Source organism: Sapajus apella, unplaced genomic scaffold, assembly GCF_009761245.1.
Source record: "Sapajus apella isolate SASKATOON/1434 unplaced genomic scaffold, GSC_monkey_1.0 scaffold22, whole genome shotgun sequence".
Lineage (NCBI taxonomy): Eukaryota > Metazoa > Chordata > Mammalia > Primates > Cebidae > Sapajus > Sapajus apella.
The window spans coordinates 1,302,762-1,320,726 of NW_022436962.1; positions in this window are offsets into that span (position 1 = coordinate 1,302,762).

Sequence of the window (17,965 nt, forward strand, 5' to 3'; positions counted from 1 at the left end):
CTCTTACTTATTACAGATCCCAAGTCAAGCTAGCTATGAGTCTTTATAGGAAACAGGGCTAAAAATTTCAGGAAGAGGAAACAAGTCTCCAGCCTTAAGACATAATACATTAATAGGCAAGATTAACATAAAACCATTATATTTTCAAAGTCCCAGTCAAATCCATCAGCGAAATCCATGTTCCTTAAAGGACTTTGAAGAATACTTCATATACCAAAGGGTTAAGGTCCTTTAGGAGTGCAATGACAAATGAGAGTATGGCATTTTTAAGAGACAAGTTTAATAATGTTCCAGTTACAGGAATTCAAAGATAATGGAGGGCACAATAATAAAATTAAAACAACCAAAATTTCCACATTTATCACAAGAGAATGGATTCAGTAGAAATTCAAATAGAAAACAAGCAAAACCAGATGGCATAATAGAAGTAAAGTGTGCCTGTGATGAGCATCTGGTAGGTCAGTCAAAGATTCAGCAAGAATATACTAATGTAAGGTCTCTCTCTGTCTCTCTCTCTCTCTCTCTCTAACATATGCTTTATGCTGTTAAAATACCTGAGATTTAGATTGTATTTTCCATTTATAATCTCTTTGGTCACAGAATTTTTCTTCTCCCTTTTTTTTCTCTATCCTTTGTACTTTCAGAAAAGAGAATAAAATTGGCATTTTTCTTAAAAATTTTCCAGGCCACATTAACATTATAGCTCTTTTATTTTGGTAAATTAATTTGTACATATGTGAGGTCAAGAGCTCACAGAGCTTTATTCCTGCAACTGCCTTGTATTTTTTTTACTGCTTATTTTTCAGTGCATTCATCATCGCTTCTTTACATTCAAGATAACAGCCTAACTTGTGTTGCAGTCTTGCATTGCAATAATTTTGAACTAAACACTAAATACTCCCTCCAAACACTAAAATAAAAACTACAAAGAAGGAGCTTTGTTAGGTGATTACAAATTCTTTTGTGTGTATTTCATTTATCTGTAATTTGTAAAAAATTTTAATAATATTTATGAAAATTTGGTTTTACTAAGTAGTGGACTGTTAAGATAATTGTTAAATCTATCTGAATATCCTTTTTATTAGTTTGCTTTGAACTTGATTATTAATTATTAGTTGAATAAATTGAAGACAATTTAACCAGATACTATCACTTTGGAGATTTTAAAGTATTCTGTTTTCTAAATTTAAGTGAAGTAGATAAGCTTTTTAAAAATATGGACTTTAATGAAAAATAATATATGTATTTTCAATTTCTGAACCATTATACTACAGATAAAACATAACCACTGCTATATCTATTTATTTCATAAATTTTAAACAATTTTTGATAGAATATATAATAAAGAATTAGCCAGCTTGAAACAAACATTTAAATATACTTATAGAATAATTTTTTTCCTCTTTGCATCAGAGAAAGTTAGGGTTAAAAAGACTTAACATTTTCAAAAGTTGTGCTATTCTTATTACTTGGCTTCCTTTTTGTCAAGTCTTTTACCTATTCTTCTATTGGCTTGTCAGTATTTTACTTGATGCTTTATAAAAAATTTTAATGTATACTTTGGAAAACTTGCCATATTTACAAAAGCTGATGTATTAGTTCATTTTCATGCTGCTGCTAACTGGGAAGAAAAAGATGTTTAATTGGACTTAAGTTCCATGTGGCCAAAGAGACCTCAGAATCATGGTGGGAGGCAAAAGGCACTTCTTACATGGCGGCAGCAAGATAAAAATGAGGAAGATGCAAAAGCAGAACCCCCGATAAAACCATCAGATCTTGTGAGTCTTACTAACATGAGAACAATATGGGGGAAACCACCCCCATGATTCTAATTATCTCCACTGGGTCCATCGCACAATATGTGGGAATTATGGGGTGCAATTCAAGATGAGATTTGGGTAGAGACAGAACCAAACAACATAATTCCAACTTTGGCCCCCCTAAATTTCATGTCCTCACATCTCAAAACCAATCATCACTTCCCAACAATCCCCCAAAGTCTTAACTCATTTCAGCATTAACCCAAAAGTCCACAGTGCAAAGTCTCATCTGAGACAAGGCAAGTTCCTTCTGCCTATGAGCCTGTAAAATCAAAAGCAAGCTAGCTATTTCCTAGATACAATGGGGGTACAGGTATTGGGTAAATACAGCCATTCCAAATGGGAGAAATTGGCCAAAACAAAGGGGTTACAGGGCACATGCAAGTCCAAAAAGCTGCAGGGCAAATTTTAAAGCTCCAAAATGAATCTCCTTTGACTCCATGTCTCATATCCAGGTCATGCTAATGCAAGAGGTAGGTATCCATGGTCTTGGGTACTGACCCAGTGGCACTGCAGGGCACAGCCTCCCTCTTGGCTGCTTTTACAGGCTGGCATTGCCTGTGGATTCTCCAGGCACACAGGGCAAGCTGTCAGTGGATCTACCTTTCTGGTGTCTGGAGGATGATGGCCCTCTTCTCACAGCTCCACTAGGCAGTGTCCAAGTAGGGACTCTATGTGGGGGCTCTGACCCCACATTTCTCTCCTCCCTTCTGCATTGCCCTAGCAGAAGTTCTCCACGAGAGCCCCACCCTGCAACAAACTTCTGCCTGGGCATCCGGGCATTTCTAAACATCTTCTGAAATGTAGGTGGAGGTTCCCTAACCTCAATTCTTGATTTCTGTGTACCCACAGGCTCAACACCATGTTGAAGCTGCCAAGACTTGGGGCTTCCACCCTCTGAAGCCATGGCCCAAGTTCTACGATGAACCCTTTTAGCCATGGCTGGAGCAGCTAGGACACAGGGCACGAAGTTCCTAGGCTACACACAGCTCAGGTACACTGGGCCTGGCCCATGAAACCACTTTTTCCTACCAGGGCTCCAGGCCTGTGATGGGAGGGACTGCCATGATGACTTCTGATATGCTCTGAACACATTTTCCCTATGACCTTGGGGATTAACATTGGGCTTCTTGTTACTAATGCAAATTCTGCAGCAGGCTTGAATTACTCATCAGAAAATGGAATTTTCTTTTCTATCACATCGTCAGGCTGCAAATTCTCAAGCTTTTATGCTGTTTCCCTTTTAAAACTGAATGCCTTTAGCAGCACTCAAGTCAGATCTTGAATGCTTTGCTGCTTAGAAATTTCTTCTGCCAGATACCTTAAATCATCTCTCTTAAGTTCAAAGTTCCACAAATCTCCAGGGAAGGGGCAAAATGTTTCCAGTCTCTGCTAGAACATAACAAGGGTCACCTTTGCTCCAGTTCTCAAGAAGTTCCTCATCTCCATCTGAGAGCACCTCAGCCTGAATTTCATTGTCTATATCATTATCAGCATTTTTGTCAAAGCCATTCAACAAATCTCTAGGAGGTTTCAAGCTTTCCCACATTTTCCTGTCTTTTTCTGAGTCCTCCAAACTGTTCCAACCTCCGCCCATTACCCAGTTCCAAAGTCACTTCCACATTTTCAGGTATCTTTTCAGCAATGCCCCACTCTACTGGTACCAATTTACTGTATTAGTTCGTGTTCACGCTGCTGACAAAGACATACCCAAGACTGAGAAGAAAAAGAGATTTAAGTGGGATTATAGTTTCACATGGCTGGGGAGGCCTCAGAATCATGGTGGGAAGCAAAAGGCACTTTGACATGGTGGCAGCAAGAGAAAAATGAGGAAGATGCAAAAGCAGAAACCCCTGATAAAACCATCAGATCTCATGAGACTTATTCATTACCAAGAGAACAATATGGGGGAACCACCTCCATGATTTAAATGATCTCCCACTGGTTCCCACCCATAACACATGGGAATTATGGAAGCTACAATTTAAGATGAGATTTGGGTGGGGTCACAGAGCCAAACCATACCAGCTGAACATATGCATATAGTGTGATCCAGCAATTATTTCTACTGATAGCTTTGTACTCAGCAGAAATGTGTGTGTGTCACCAAAAGACATGAACAAGAATGTCTATAACAACATTATTCATAATAGCAAAACTGGAAACTAAATGTCCATAATTGTAAATAAATAACATTTAGGTGTAAATAATCAATTGCTATTGAAAATGGAGATATAGCAGCTTAGGAGCATAAAGGAGTCTGGAAGTTATTGGTCATGCTTTGCTTCTTGATCTAGGTACTGGTTAAACAGGTGTGTTCAGTTTGTGAAAATCTGTCAATCCATACAATCTATTTATAATCCATACAACCTATTTATGATATATACATCATAAATCCTTAGAGATCATCTGGTACAAACCACTTCTTCAGGTATTTATAAATTACTCACTTATAAAACTATTAAGATTTGATGTCCATTTTGCAAACAGAAACTCATATGCATTAAATAGAGATCACTTTCCTGTAGCTTAAAAGAGAATGGATGGGGTGACTGAGTATCTATCTGACTTTGGCTTTTGTTTTAACTTTTAGGTAAATATTTTATGCAGTCAACTTTTCAAGGTTTTAGAGCTAGGCCCGCATTCAAATCTTGTGCTTAGTACTTACAATCTAGATTTCATTACCTGAAAAATGGGGATAATAATAGCTAATTTGAAGGTTATTCAAAAGTTGAAAATAATGTTTGCAAAATGTCTGCCACAGGTAGGCAATCAATAAAGAGTGGGCATTAATTTTAGAGAGTCTCACCCAACAAAGAATAGGCCAAAAGAACGTAGCTGGAGTGTACTAGTGAAGCAAAGAAATGGTTTCTTTTAAATGGAATCTAAAAACAGACAAAAAGTACACCTACTAATACATGTGCTTAAGCGAAAATTAGATCACCAAGGTAGAAAAGATGAGATTACACCACCCACCTATCATTTATTATTTGGGGAGAGGAGGAAACTAGGAGGAATAAATATTTCCAATATTTTCTTCCACTGAAAATAAAAGGTTATATGATAACAGAGAACTGACACATATATTGTTTTGAACTAATAAGTACTTTCTCTAGGAAAAAAAATTGTTTTAGAACAATGGGGTTTTTTAAAAGTTATTTTTATTTGTGGGAAATATTCATAACGTAAAAATTATCATAACCATTTTTAAGTGTACAGTTCAGTGGCATTAGGTACATTTACATTGTTGTGCAAATATCACCATCATCCACCTCCAGACTTTTTATCTTACAAAACTCTATACTCATTAAACAATAATTTCCCATTCCCCATCCACCCAGGCCTTGCCAACTACCATGTTACTTTCTGTCTGTATAAATTTGACTACTCTAGGTAGCTAACGTAAGTGAAATCACAATATTTGTCCTTGTGTGAATGGCTTATTTCACTTAGCATAATGTCTTCAAGGTTCATCCATATTGTGTCATGTCAGAATTTCCTTCTTCTTTAGGATTAAATAATATTCCACTGCATGTTAATACCACATTTTGTTTATTCATCAATCCATGGATGGTTGTTTTTACCATTGGCTATTGTGAATAATGCTGCTATCAACATGAGCATACAATTATCTCTTCAAGTTCCTGCTTTCAATTATTTTGAGTATAAACCAAGAAGTGGAATTTGTTAAATCATATGATAATTCTATTTTTAAGTTCTTGAGAAACAGCCATATTATTTTCCAAAGCAGCTGTACCATGTTACATTCCCACCAATAAAGTGTAAGAGTTCCAATTTATTCACATCCTCACAAACACGTATTATTTTCTGTTCATTTTTATATCAGCCATCCTAATAGGTATGAGGTGGTATTTCCTTATGGTTTTAGCATATATTTCTCTAACAATCTGTGATGTTGGGCATCTTTTCATGGGCTTATTGGCCATTTATATGTCTAGTTTGTAGAAATGTCTATTTAAGTTCTTTGCTCATTTTGGAAATGAATTGCTTGGGTTCTTTGGTTGTTGAGTTTTAGGACTTCTCTATATACTCTGGATATTAATCTCTTATAAAATAGATGGTTTGTACATATTTTTCCTTTTGGTTGTCTTTTTACTCTGTTGCTAGTGTCTATGCACAAAATTTTTACATATTGATGAAGTTCAATTTTTTTCTTATACCAAGATGGGAGCTTGCCAGGTTGCCCAGGCTAGTCTTGAATTCCTGGGCTTAAGTGATCCTTGCAATTTGGCCTCCAAAACTGCTGGAATTACAGGCATGTGCACCACACCTGGCCATTAAATTCAATTTTTCTTTTTTTTTTTTTTGAGACAGAGTCTCACTCTGTTGCCCAGGCTGGAGTGCAATAACACATTCTCTGCTCACTGCAACCTCTGGCTCCTGGGTTCAAGTGATTCTCCTGCCTCAGCCTCCTGAGTAGCTGGGATTACAGGCATGCACCACTGTGCCCTGCTAATTTTCTTTGTATTTTTAGTAGAGATGGGGTTTCACCATGTTGGCCAGGCTGGTCTTGAAATCCTGACCTCGGGTGATCCACCCACCTTGGCTTTCCAATTTGTCTTTTTGTTATTGTTGTTGCCTGTGCCTTTGGTGTCATATCCAAGAAATAATTGCCAAATCCAATGTTGTGAAATTTTTCCCTGTGTTTTCTAAGAGTTTTATAGTTTTAGGTCTTACATTATTAGTTCATGGATCCATTTTGAATTAATTTTTATATATGATGTTATACAAGGATCCAGCTTCATTCTTTTGCATGTGGATATATCCAGTTTTCCCAGCACCACTTGTTTAAAAAGACTGTCTTTTCTCTATTGAATGGTCTTGACACTCTTGTCTAAAATCATTTAACCAAGGAATGTTTGGAACTGTCTATTCTATTCCACTGGTCTATATGTCTGTTTTAATGCCCCACACTGTTTTGATTTTTGTAGCTTTGTAGTAAGTTTTAACATCAGGATAAATTCTTTATTTTTTTTTTTTTGCAAGATTGTTTCGGCTATTTGGGGTCACTTGCGATTCCATATGAATTTTAGAATGCATTTTTTGATTTCTGCAAAAAATAAATCATTAGGATATTGATAAACATTGCATTAAATCTGTAAATCACTTTAGGTAGTATTGACAACTAAACAATATTAAATCTTCAAATTTATTTATGCTTTCCACTTATTTATACTTTCTTTATTTTAGAAAGTTTTATAGTTTTCAGTGTACAACCTCCTTATCCTTGGTTAATTCCTAAGTGTCTTTATTCTTTTAAGTGCTATTGTAACTGGAACTGTTTTCTTACCTCTTTTTTTTTTTTCCAGATTTTTCATTGTTAGTGTACAGAAATGCAACTGTTGTATGTTTACCTTGTATCCTGTTATTTTGCTGAATTTCTTAATTAATTCCTTTTGTGGATTTTTTTGTTTTCTACAAATAAGATCATATTATTTGCAAACAGAGATCATTTTACTTCCTTTCCATCCCTTATGACTTTTATTTCTTTTTTCTTATCTAATTGCTCTGGCTAGGACTTTCACAGTACCATGTTGAACAGAAGTGGTGAAAGTAAGCATCCTTGCCTTCTTCTTGCTTTTGGAGGAAAAGCTTTCATTGTTTTATCATTAAATGTGATATTTGCTGTGGATATTTTATAAGTGACTTTATCATTTTGAGGTAGCTTTTTTCCATTTCTAACTTTTTGAGTGTTTTTGTCACAAAAGAGTGTTGATTTTTGTCAAATAATTTTTTGCATCAATTGAGATGATCAGGTTTGTTTCCTTTCATTCTGTTAATGTGGTCTAATACTTTGATCAATTTTCATATTTTAAGCCATTCTTGCATTCCAGGAATAAATCTCACTTGGTCATGATAAATAGTCCTCTTAACATGCTGCTGAATTTAGTTTGCTAGTATTTTAATGAGGATTTTTGTATCAATACTCACAAGGGACATTGATCTATAGTTTTACTGTAATATAATTTTCTGCTTTTGAAATCAGGGCAATGCTGGCCTCACAAAATGTGTTAGTGTTTCTTTCTCTTCATTTTTTTGGGAAACATTTGAGAATGATTGGTATTAGTCCTTCTTTAAATGTTTGGTAAAGTTTACCACTGAAGCCATCAGGTTCAGGGTTTTTCTTTGTTGAGCGATATTTAATTACTGACTTAATCTCCTAACTAGTTATAGGTCTATTCAGATTTTTTTTTTTTTTACTTCTTTGTGGCTTAGTGGTGATAAGGTTTGTATTTCTAGTAATATGTCTATTTTACAGGCTTTTCAGTTTGTTGGCATATAATTGCTAATAGTATTCTCTTATAATTCTTTCTGTTTCTGTGGAATTGGTAGTAACAGTTCCACTTTCATTTCTCATTTTAGTAATTTGAGTCTCCTTTTTTCTTAGTCTATTTTGTCTGATATTAGGATAGTCACCCTTAATCTCTCTTGATTACTAGCTAAAGATTTGTCAATTTGGTTGATCTTTTCAAAGACCCAACTTTTGGTTTCACCGATTTTTCTCTATTATTTTTCTATTCTCTATTTCATTTAACTCTGCTCTAATCTTTATTATTTCCTTTCTTCTGCTGGCTTTGGGTTTACTTTGTTCTTTTTCTAGTTCTTAAATTGTAAAGTTAGGTTGTTGATTTATTTCTTGTTTTTTAATGTGAGCATTTATAGCTATAATTTTTTCTCCTTAGCATTGTTTTCACTGTGTCCTATAAGTTTTTGCACGTTATTTTTATTCTCATTTGTCTCTTAATATTTTGTATTTCTCTTTTAATTTCTTCTTTGATCCAGCGGTTAGGAGTATTTTGTTTAATTTCTACAAATTCATAAATTTTATAGTTTATCTGTCATTGATTTCTACTTTTGTGCTGTTGAGGTCAGAGAAGATACTTTGTATGATATCTTTTTAAATCTATTGAGACTTAATTTGTCTCATGTGGTCTAACTTGAAAATTATCCCATATGCACTTCAGAAGACTATGTATTCTGTGAGTAGAGTGTTCTATGTATGTGTTAGATCTAGTTGAATTATTGTGTTGAGTCCTATGTTTCTTTACCCATGTTCTGTCAGGTGTTCTTTTTTTTTATTTTTCCGAAATGGTGTCTTACTCTGTCTCCCGCCTGGAGTGCAGTGTTGCAATCTCAGCTCACTACAGTTTCTGCCTCCCCAATTCTAGCGATTCTCTGCCTCAGCTTCCCAGGTAGCTGGGATTACAGGAATGCACCACCAGGCCAGGCTAATTTTTATATTTTTTAGTAGATACGGGGTTTCTCCATGTTGGCCAGTCTGGTCTTAAACTCATGACCTCAGGTGATTCCCCCACCTTAGCCTCCCAAAGTGCTGGGATTACAGGCGTGAGCCACTGCGCCTGGCCTTCTGTCAGGGTGTTCTGCCAATTCTGAGGATAGGGTAATGAAATATCCAGCTATTATTATGGAACTGTCTATTTCTCCTTTCTATTTTGTCAATTTTTTCTTCATGTTTTGATGGTCTGTTATTAGGTACAAAAATGTTTGTAAATAAATCTTTTGCTGTATTGAAACTTTCATTTATTAATGATGTCCTTTGTTTCTGTAATTTTTTTTTTTGATTTAAAGTCTATTTTGTTTGATATTAGCATAGTCATCCTTAATCTTTCTTAGTTACTAGTAGCATGGCATATGAAAAGAAAATATCCTTTTCCATTACTTCAATTTCAACCTATTTGTGCATTTGGATCTAAACTGAGTCTCTCTTTTATAGTCAGCATATACTTTGCTCATATTTTTTTAAATCCATTCTGCCAATATCTGTCTTTTGATTGGACAGTTTAATCAGTTTACATTTAATTTCTGATAAGAAGGGGATTACCTCTGACATTTTGCTATTTGTTTTCTATATGCCTCATAGCTTTATTATCTTCATTTGTGCATTACTCATTATTCCTGCATTACTGTCCTCTTTTGTGTTTAGTTGATGTTTTACAGTGCAGCTTTAAAGTTTTTTTCTCATTTCTTTTTGTGTGCATTCTTTCATATTTCTTTTTTTTTTTTTTACTATGAATTCTTTTTGTTTACTATGAGGAATATATTTAATAGCCTAACACTGTAACACTCTAATTTGAATTCATACAAACATAATTTTAATAACATACAAAAACTTTGCTTCTTGAATAGTTCTGTCCCTACTCTTTTCAGGTGTTGATATCATTAAATTACATCTTTATATACTGCATGTCAAAAAACCTTAATCTAATAATTTTTCAAATGAATTAGTCTCTTAAATTATGTAGGAAAAAAATGTAGCGTTACAAACCAAAGTTACTAACTTTTAGATTATAAAAGTTATTAATACTAACTTTTAGATTATTAAATTTTAAAAATGGTATTTATCTTTTAAATTATGTGAAAAAGTGGAGTTACACACCATTGTTATAATAATGCTAGCTTTTATAAATGTCCATATATTTACCCTTACTGAGATGTTTATTTTTTCCTATGGCATCAAATTACTGTCTATTAACCTTTATTTCAACTTGCAGGACTCACTTTAGCATTCCTTGTAGGGCAGTTCTCAGGGATTTGTCTGTTTGTTTGTAGTTTTTGTTTTGAGACAGAGTCTCACTCTGTTGCCCAGATTGGAGTGCAGTGGCATGATCTTGACTCACTGCAACTTCCACCTCCGGGGTTCAAGTGATTCTCCTGCTTTAGCCTCCTGAGCAGCTGAGATTACAGTCGCATGCCATCACGCTCAATTTTTTTTTTTTTTTTTTTGTATTTTAGTAGAGATGGGGTTTCACCATATTGGTCAGACTGGTCTTGAACTCCTGACCTCAAATATACACCAGCCTCGACCTCCCAAAGTGAGGGGATTACAGGCATGAGCCACTGCTTTTAAAGGACAATTTTTGCCAAACATAGGATTATTGGTTTACAGGGTTTTTTATTTTACCATTTTGCATATATCGGCTCACTGCCTTGTGGCCTTCAAAGTTTCTGATGACAAACATGCAGTAATCTTATTAAGAATCCCTTTTAAATGTTCATTAAGAATGTTGGGAAAAGATCTGAGGTTCGTTAAGGCTTTCTACTACCAGTTGGGTGACATCAGGCAAGTCATTGAATCTCTTTAAATCTAATCCCCAGGGGTGGATGGGTGTGTGTGTGTGTATGTGTATGTACTAATATATATAATATGTGTAATATATGTATATAAATGGCATATATATATGGCTTTGGGAGTAAAAATTTTAAAAGAAAAACAATCATCTCTTCATCTGTGCTATGAGCTTGAGGTATTTTGTAAAGTATGTTGTGGATTTTGAGGTATAACTTGAATTTTATAATTATGGAAGTAATTATATTTTATAAGTATGGAAGTACCTTATTTCAAGTTGCCCCTAGAAGCAGCTACCAAGATGGAGTTAGACATGCAAGAGATTCATTGGAGAAAGGAAATGCTGGTTTAACATGAGTGAAAGGAGAGAGAAGGAAGGAGGAATGGATGAGAGGAGTGATACAACATGTGGGACCTTTAGTTATGGTCCCAGTCTCACACCTCTTTCTTTTTCTTTTTTTAACTGCTTTTACTTTTTAAAGAAACTGCATGTTAAAAATATTTTTAATGTATATATTTTACTTTAGAACATCTGGAATGTAAAAAGAATTTCCCAAATTAAGCAACCTCACCAAATTACAGAAAGTAAAGATTAAATTTTTCAGAAATTGTTTGCTGCAAATCACTTCACTTTTAAATTTTTTTGGAAAATTCAAGATATTAACAAGTCTCAAATGATAAAAGTATGTTGCTCATTTTTTTGCCTCATGTCAGTTGTTGATAGAACAAAATAGAATAATACTTTAATATTTCTAAAAATCTTTTTAGATACTTTTTTATCTCCAAGAAATAAGGAAAGTTACTACATTCATATCTTTCACATTCCATACCAGTTGATAACAAGGGAGGTCAGCTACTTGAATAAAGTCATAGCCTTTTTATATATCTAAGAATAAAGGAAACTTCCTGGATTCAGATCTTCACCCCTTAAAGTAACTTAAACTACATACTCATATTTCTCTTTTTGCTCTATGCCAGTTGTAGAGATAATGAAATGAATCAACTACTTGAATAGTCATATCCCTTCCTACCTTTAATATGGGAAATTAAGTTCAGATCTTTCACATGTTAAACCTTATCTAGCCTATCAGTTTACGTAAATTTACTCTATAAACACATCTACAAGTTTAACAAATGCTGTTATTTAAAATTTAGCAAACATCTGAGCAATAAAAATTAATTTGGAACCACACAAGTTTTGATAAAAGTACAAAGTACTAATGGCGCCCTTGTTCACAACTCGAGGCATCTCCTGAGTAGCCCAGTTTAAGTAAAAAGCAAACCATGACAACTCTTTTTCAAAAACGCAACAAAAGGCATTCACAAAGCATTTCCATCACATAAACTCCAATTTTATATGAGTAATCCAATATATTCATAGGGAAATCTGAGGACTCCGAGCTAGTCTACGAAATTTACTTTTCCCAGAATACGTGAAACCTAAAATTCCTATTTGTATCCCTGCGTTATTCGCAACATGGCCAGTTCTCAGCCAGTGAGGGAGGTAAAGACCTTGGAGGGCAAGAGGTTAGAGCTTACCCAACTTAGGTCGCTCGGGTAGTACAAGGCAGGTGTTTTCCTGGAAATTTATCTCCCATCCTATGAAAGAAACAAGGAAGGAATGAGAAGGTAGAATGGCAAGGTAGGAAGGTGGGGGAGGGAGGGGGAGAACGGGGGCGGAGGCAATTTTGAGTAAAAGGAAAACCCGGAGAAAAGCAACCAGCGCGCCTGGGGAGGTGAGGTTGGGCGGGAGAGGCGGTGGGGGATGAGGGGAGACTCCGCCTCCTGAGGAGACGCTGCGGCGGCGATGACGACAGCAGCAGCGGCGGCGATGACGACAGCAGCTGCGACAGCAAGGCGGGAGGTTTTCGGCGCCCTCCGGCCTGGAAGAGGAACGGAGTCGCACCCTGACGGCGCCGGCCTGGCGCGACCTCGCGGAGCTGTGGTACTCCCCGGGGTTGCAGGCGTGGTGCAGGTGGACCAAGGTGAGCGGCTTCTTGGCGGACTCCTCCCTGATGACGACGACGAGCGAGTCGGCCTGGATTGCCTCGATGGCGGACTGCAGGACGTGCGACAGGGCCCTCGCCTCCGCCGCCTCCTCGATGGCGGACGTGCGACAGGGCCCTCAGCCCCGCTGCCTCCTTGATGGGGAACTGCAGGACGTGCGACAGGGCCCTCGACCCCACCGCCTCCTTACCACACACTGAGCATGGTGTCGTCACAGTAGCTCACAAAGTCATTGCCACCGTAGGCATGGGTTCTGGGGTCGCTGAAGTCGGGCTGCAGGCGGTCAGTGTGCCTCTGTGTGTAGTTAGCGGTGTGGCCCATGCAGGCTCTCTGCAGACACCGAGGACAGCAGCTCGTCATGCAAAGCGGTCGGCTGGAATATCTTCATCTCCAGATTCCTGGCCACCAGGAAGACGGCGAGCTTCTCCTCCTCGCATCTGAAGCTGGCCAAATGCTGCATCTCGACCTGGAAGATCATCTCCTGGGCTCCCTCTCCAGGACCACCCTTCTTTCTCACATTCTCTGTTCCTGGAATAGATGGGGAGGCTGGGGAGGCTGGTTTTCCAGATCAATCTTGGCTAGATCTTCAGTGACAGAATTGAAGTTGCTGTTGTCTTGGAACTTCCCCAACTCCTGCTGGTGCTTCTGCTCCATCTCGGCCATATCTAGGAGCAACTGCTTTCTTTTCTTCTTGTCGCTCTTGAGGACAAAGTTCTTCATGCTCTAGATGTGGGCCTGTGGCTCTTTCTTCTGGCACTGGTGGCATCACAGCGTCCGCTGCTGTTCACTCTGCAGATCTTCCATGATGTTTAATGGCAAGCAGGAGTCTAAATTTGGTGGCAGTTGTACCAGGCAGACTGCAGGTCTTCAGCCAGCCCTAACCATTGCTCTTTCCCACACCTCTTTCACTGTGAAGTGAGTCCCTTAGTCAGATGCTATGTTGCATGGGATTCTGTAAGCCCCTGGATTATGGTGCTGGCTGAGGCTGAGTGCAGAAAAGCAAGTTAGAATGATGTAATACATCCCTGTGAGGATACACAACTGATCCTACAGACATGAAAGTAGCACAGTATACTTGATATGCCACCAAGGAACCAGCTAGTGTCCTTGAGGGGTACTGCCATATCAGGAGCTCGTGCTAGTCTCAGTTGCTGACAGGCTGAACATTCAGAGGCAGCAGGCAGCAGTAACTAGATCAGTCTTGTAAGTGGTAGTCTATCCTGCTGGGTCTATACATAGTCCCCTTCTTTGCCAACATCGTCACTTCATATATGTGTTCACCATACCAATTTCACTAACTAAGTCATTTTGTCTACTTGGTTGCTTGGTGTCTCTTCTATGGTGAGTGCTCTGTAGTGGATGTTAACAAAAATCACTGTACTCTGCCTATTCTCATATGTCCATCACCTGTAACATGGATCTCCTTGTCTTCAACCTTCCTTTCTTTTTTTCTGACTCCTGACCAAATGGCCAGGTCAAGGGCCATTGCCCTTGAATCTGTATATATCTTATGGGCAATGGATGAGGCCACTTCTGTCATGGAAAATAAATAATCAAGTGCACTCCTTACAGCTTCACCCATTAGGAAGATTTTTCATCTTCACTGTCTTTCAAGGTTACCTCTGAGATACATCTGTGATGCAGTTAGCAACCATTTTCAATTTATACTCACGTAATAACTGACCTATCTGTAAACCAAGCTCATTCTTCTTCCTCCTCTTTCAGCTGGTCCTATGAAACCCACCCTATGGCCATAGACAAGCTGAGGCAGGGACACACTAGTGCAGGTGTTGTGGATAACATGGGGTCTGAGATACCTTTTGTCTTAGTTCAGGCTGCTATAACATACCATAAACTTGTGGCCTAAACAAACATATCTTACAGTTCTGAAGGCCGAGAGGTCCAAGATCCAGCTGCCAGCAGATTCATTATCTGGTGAGGGCCTGTTTCCTGGTTTGCAGGTGGCGTTTTTCTCTTTGCATCTTCACATGATGGAGAGCAGAGAGAGCAAGCTTTTGTATCTCTACTTCTAAGGGCACTAATCCCATTCATGAGGCCTTTCATGACTTAATGGCCACCTAAAGGCCCCAGCTCCTAATAGCATCACATTGGTAGTAAACTTTAATATATACATTTTGGAGGGACAAAAATATTCAGACTGTAACACTGCTCATGCAGCTTACTCATGTCTTTAGGTCCTGTTCAAGTTTGATCCCAATGTATCATTTCTATCTTACTCCATTACTTGATGGGTCTAGACCAGGTCATAATGTGGTATTCTAGATGTATGGAACTTTTGAGCTCCATGGTCAAGTATTCCTTCTCTGTGAGTCCAGTAACAAGTTGAGATTTGTTTTTCAAAAAACAGATCACTTACAACTGCTGAATAGGAAGTGCTCTGATCTAAAGCTCCCAGTGAGATCGACACAGAAGGCAGGTGATGATTTCTGCATTTTGAACTGAGATACCTGGTTCATCCCACTGGGACTGGTTGGACAGTGGGTGTAGCCCACAGAGGATGAGCCAAAGCAGGGTGGGGCATTGCCTCACCTGGGAAACACAAGGAGTTGGAGGATTTCCCTTCCCTAGCCAAGCGAAGCTGTGAGAGACTGTACCAGGAAGAACAGTGCATTCTGGCCCAGATAACTGCACTTTTCCCACGGTCTTAACAACCAGCAGACCAGGAGATTCCCTCCGATGCCTATGCCACCAGGGCTCTGGGTTTCAAGCACAAAACTGAGTGGCCATTTGGACAGACACTGATCTAGCAGCAGGAGTTTTTATTTTTGTTTTCCCAAACCCCAGTGGCACCTGTAACACCAGTGAAACAGAAGCATTTACTCCCCTGGAAAGGGGGCTGAAACCAGGGAGCCAAGTGGTCTGGCTCAGTGGTTCCCACCCCCACGGAGCCCATCAAACTATGATACACTGGCTTGAAATTCTTGCTGCCAGCAGAGCAGGCTGAGGTTGACCTGGGACACTTGAGTTTGGTGGGAGAGGGATGTCCACCATTGCTGAAGGTTGAGTAGGTGGTTTTACCTTCACAGTGTAAATAAAGTGGCTGGGAAGTGTGAACTGGATGGAGCCCACCACAGCTCAGCAAGACCACTGTGGCCAGACTGCCTCTCTAGATTCCTCTTCTCTGGGCAGGCCATCTCTGAATAAAAGGCAGCAGCCCCAGTCAGGGACTTATATGTAAAACCCCCATCTCCCTGGGGGAGAGCACCCAGGGGAAGGTGACTGTGGCTGCAGGTTCAGGAGACTTAAACATCCCTGTCTGACAGCTCTGAAAGGAACAGCGGATCTCCCAGCACAACATTCAAGCTCTGACAAGGGACACTCTGTATCCTCAAGTGGGTCCCTGACCCCCTTGTATCCTGATTGTGAGACACTTCCCAGTAGGGGCTTACAGACACCTCATACAGGAGATCTTTGGCTCGCATCTGGCAGGTGACCCTCTGGGATGAAGCTTCCAGAGGAAGGAAGAGGGAGCAATCATTGCTGTTCTGCAGCCACTGCTTGTGATACTCAGGCAAACAGGGTCTGGAGAGGACCCCCAGCAAATTCCAGCAAACCTGTAGCTGAGGGGTCTGACTGTTAGAAGGAAAACTAACAAACAGAAAGGAATAATATCAACATCAACAAAAAGGATGTCCACTCAGAGACCCCATCTGAAGGTTGCCAACATCAAAGACCAAAGGTAGATAACTCCCCAAAGATGGGGAGAAACCAGCACAAAAAGGCAGAAAACTCCAAAAGTCAGAATGCCTCCTCCCCTCCAAAGGATCGCAACTCCTCACCAGCAAGGGAACAAAACTGGACAGAGAATAAGTTTGACGAATTAACAGAAGTAGGCTTCAGAAGATGAGCAATAACAAACTCCTCCAAGCTAAAGGAGCATGTTCTAACTCATTGCAAAGAAGCTAAGAACCTTGAAAAAAGGTTAGACAAAATGCTAACTAGAATAACTAGTTTAGAGAAGAATATAAATGACATAAATGAGATGAAAAACACAGCACGGGAACTTCATGAAGCATATACAAGTATCAATAGTCAAATCAATCAAGCGGAAGAAAGGATATCAGAGATTGAAGATCAACTCAATGAAGAAAAGTCAGAAGACAGGATTAGAGAACAAAGAGTGAAAAGAAATGAACAAAGCCTCCAAGAAATATGGGACTATGTGAAAAGAACTAATCTACATTTGATTTGGTGTACCTGAAAGTGAAGGGGAGAATGGGACCAAGTTGGAAAACAATCTTCAGGATATTATCCAGGAGTACTTCCCCAATCCAGCAAGACAGGCCAACATACAATTCACCAAGGTTGAAATGAAGGAGAAAATTATAAAGGGCAGCCAGAGAGAAAGGTCAGGTTACCCACAAAGGGAAGCCCCATTAGATTAACAGCAGATCTATCGGCAGAAACCCTACAGGCCAGAAAAGAGTGGTGGCCAATGTTCAACATTCTTAAAGAATTTTCCACCCAGAAATTCATACCCAGCCAAACTACTTGATAAGTGAAGGAGAAATAAAATCCTTTATAGACAAGTAAATGCAGAGAGATTTTGTCACCAGCAGGCCTGCCTTACAAAAGCTCCTGAAGAAAGCAGTAGATATGGAAAGGAACAATCAGTACCAGCAACTGCAAAAACATACCAAATTGTAAAGACCATTGACACTGTGAAGAAACTGCATCAACTAATGGGCAAAATAAGCAGCTAGCATCATAATGACAGGATCAAATTTACACATAACAACATTAACCTTAAATTTACCCATAACAACGTTACACATGTGAAGTTAGAATTCCTTCATGGTGATGCCAGTTTCTATTTGGAATTTATATACAACCTGCTTGGGTGGAGAAGCCATTGTCTTCAGAAACCTCGGTGTAGTTGAATTGTTAATGCCCCAATTAAAAGACACAGACAGCTTCTTTGTGCCCATGGATGCTGCCGAAGAAGCATCATTAAAGTCTCTCTTCTCCCTGCAATCATGTCTAAGTCAGAGTCTCCTAAAGAGCCCGA